Source organism: Castor canadensis, chromosome 2 (assembly GCF_047511655.1).
Source record: "Castor canadensis chromosome 2, mCasCan1.hap1v2, whole genome shotgun sequence".
Taxonomy (NCBI): domain Eukaryota; kingdom Metazoa; phylum Chordata; class Mammalia; order Rodentia; family Castoridae; genus Castor; species Castor canadensis.
In genome coordinates this window covers 5,181,640-5,185,000 of record NC_133387.1, presented here as the reverse complement: position 1 = coordinate 5,185,000, position 3,361 = coordinate 5,181,640, and the positions used below count along the sequence as shown (strand labels likewise).

Below are 3,361 nucleotides of genomic sequence, written 5' to 3'. Positions count from 1 at the left end.
GGGTGGCCTTGAGATCTTCCTGCCTTAGTCTCCTAAGTACTGGGATTACAGGCGTGTACCACCACATCGAGCTTTAAAGGAAACATTTTAAATAAAGAGAATATCAATGACATTTTCCACATTTTAAATTACTAGAGGTGGCTGATGTACAGTTAAATTCTATTTACTATCAGATGCTGAAAACTTTACTTGTCTTCCCAAGGAAGACAATTTAAATGAGGAACTTGAGAGAGAGAGAGAGAGAGAGAGAGAGAGAGAGAGAGAGAGAGAGATCGAGAACGACACACGCCTAGCAAGCACAGGCCCTGAGTTCAAAGCCCAGTACTATCAATAAATAAGTAAATTTTTAAAAAGGCCTTATTTTTCCAGCTACATACACAACTTTTTCTTGTCTGAGTCTCTGTCCATGATTCAAGGCTGCTTTGATGTGAGGACTGCACACATTGTGCACGAGCTGTTTCAGATACTCTCCCTGTTGAAACGGGCATGAGGAAGCAGGCAGGCGTGTTTTCACGTGTTGTATTGTGGTTCAACCAGTTTTCTGATTGTTGCAAAACTCTTTCCTAATAGCCTCTTGATTAGAGTCCTTATTTACTAAGAGCCATTTTTATAATGCTACAGGAAAATTACGCTGTGAATAAATGCTGTGGTGTAGTTCAGGGCTTTCTTTTGGGGGAGAGGGGTCCTTCCCCAACTCCTCCCTTCCTGGGGATGGAACCCAGGGCCTGGCACAAGCTGGGCAAGTGCTCCTCCTCTGAGCTGCACCTCCAGCCCCAGAGGGATACCCACCTTTCAATTTTGCTTTCTTGCCTCAATTTAAAGTGAAGAGGAGAGACCATGCCATGTGTCACCTGCCAGCGCTGACTGCACCCTAACTACCCACCACTCTCTCTTTCCAGCTCTGCCTGGCCCTTGCGCTACGAGGTATTTCTGCATTAGACAGGAAGCCTAACCCTCACGGCTCCCTAGAACTTCCAAGTCCTGTGATTCTGGTCTTCAATGGCCACTGTAGCAAAAGTGACCGTGGCCCAGTCTCGTGCTTTCTACAGAATGCACGTTTGCCAGGTAACAGCTGAACTCTTTCAGAGATCCTCATGCGTGTGGCCTAGAGACACTGACAGGGAGCCCAGCACCATGCAGGGACCCCTCTGAGGGAGGGGAACCAAGTCGCTTCTTCCACTGGGCCCTTCCTGTAGGAAGGATTTTCAGTCTAGCCACAGCCACAGCCACAGTAAACCCTTCTGTGGAAGGTCTCTGCATGCTCCTGCAGACACAGCTGTCAGTGATCAGTGTCGCCGGACCTTGGCTCTGTCCCCTCCTGGCAACTGCAGTTCACAGAACACAGTGCACGCAGGGTCCCAAGGTTTTTCTTCATTACTCAGCTCAGCGTTTCAACACAATAGAAAGTTTGTCATTAGGCCCAGGAAACGGCTTTGTACCCTAACCTTGGCATCTGGGCTCTGTCCTCCCCTTAGCAGCCATGTGACCTGGGCCCAGTCAACTCTGGCTTTGATTTTTTTAAAGTGGTGGTGAGTCAGGCTATCAGAGGATTTGAAATTCAATGGTTCCATGATTCACAGTCAGCTGAGGCCAAGTTGAAACACCTAAGCCCCACCCTCCACCAGCATTACCCTTTGACCCTCCCACACACCTGCCCTGGAGGTCTGAAATCCAGCCTCCTTGGCTTCAGGGGCTTGACAGCAGGAACACCAGGCTGCCCTGGGCAAGTATATCAGTTGAGACACCAGGCAGAAGCCCAGAAAAACCCCTTTTGCAACTACAGAAAAGCCATCAATGTTTAATTTCAGCCACAATAACCTGAAACAGACTTTTGGCAACTCCCTGCCCCACTCCTTCTCTGGCAGAAAGAAGGAAAGGAAAAAAAAAAGAAAGAAGAAAGGAAAATGAAATGTACTTATGTTCAGCTGCAATTTACTCAGCAGTGATTAATCAATTAATTATCCCGTCATTGCACTATTGAAAGCGATGGGGAGTGTTTACCATACGGCTCCCTGCATTGTTGGAGGGCTAGCAACTTGGGAGGGAAGGCTGGTAATAAACTGAGATCTGGAGAGCTGACAGAGACACATGTACAAGTGGGCTCCCGGCCAGCCTTGGGACTGGGGACCCTGCTGGGCATCCTGCCTCTCACCCCCAAACACCACAGATCTACATGGCTCCTAAACTGTCTGTCCCCACCCTTTAACTCCTGTTTCCCCAACTTGGCTCTTACATGAATTTCCTACAAGGCCAACTGAGTGATCTTTTTCTTTGGGTGGGGGTGGTACTGGAATTTGAACTCAGGGCCTCATGCTTGATAGGTAGGTGCTCCACCACTTGAAACACTGTCAGCCCTTTTTGTGTGTGTGTTGGTTATTTTTTTTTTTTCATTTTTCTTTTATTATTCATATGTGCATACAAGGCTTGGTTTATTTCTCCCCCCTGCCCCCACCCCCTCCCTTACCACCCAATCCACCCCCTCCCGCTCCCCCCCTCAATACCCAGCAGAAACTATTTTGCCCTTATCTCTAATTTTGTTGTAGAGAGAGTATAAGCAATAATAGGAAGGAACAAGGGGTTTTGCTGGTTGAGATAAGGATAGCTATACAGGGCATTGACTCACATTGATTTCCTGTGCATGGGTGTTACCTTCTAGGTTAATTCTTTTTAATCTAACCTTTTCTCTAGTTCCTGGTCCCCTTTTCCTATTGGCCTCAGTTGCTTTAAGGTATCTGCTTTAGTTTCTCTGCATTAAGGGCAACAAATGCTAGCTAGTTTTTTAGGTGTCTTACCTATCCTCACCTCTCCCTTGTGTGCTCTCGCTTTTATCATGTGCTCATAGTCCAATCCCCTTGTTGTGTTTGCCCTTGATCTAATGTCCACATATGAGGGAGAACATACGATTTTTGGTCTTTTGAGCCAGGCTAACCTCACTCAGAATGATGTTCTCCAATTCCATCCATTTACCAGCGAATGATAACATTTCGTTCTTCTTCATGGCTGCATAAAATTCCATTGTGTATAGATACCACATTTTCTTAATCCATTCGTCAGTGGTGGGGCATCTTGGCTGTTTCCATAACTTGGCTATTGTGAATAGTGCCGCAATAAACATGGATGTGCAGGTGCCTCTGGAGTAACAGTCTTTTGGGTATATCCCCAAGAGTGGTATTGCTGGATCAAATGGTAGATCGATGTCCAGCTTTTTAAGTAGCCTCCAAATTTTTTTCCAGAGTGGTTGTACTAGTCTACATTCCCACCAACAGTGTAAGAGGGTTCCTTTTTCCCCACATCCTCGCCAACACCTGTTGTTGGTGGTGTTGCTGATGATGGCTATTCTAACAGGGGTGAGGTGGAATCT

At 46.7% G+C, this 3,361-nt stretch overlaps 1 long non-coding RNA gene across 1 annotated transcript in view; it reads right to left on the bottom strand.

Annotated features, from left to right (window-relative positions):
* Positions 1-1,919, bottom strand: part of LOC141418621 (uncharacterized) — a 6,780-nt gene extending 4,861 nt beyond the window's left edge. The window contains exons 1-2 of the long non-coding RNA XR_012443273.1: positions 378-1,919; positions 1-71 (exon numbers count right to left, since the gene is read on the bottom strand). The exon at positions 1-71 is cut by the window's left edge and continues 873 nt beyond it. This is a non-coding gene — a long non-coding RNA (uncharacterized lncRNA). The remainder of the gene's footprint in view (positions 72-377) is intronic.
* Positions 1,920-3,361: the final 1,442 nt, after the last annotated feature.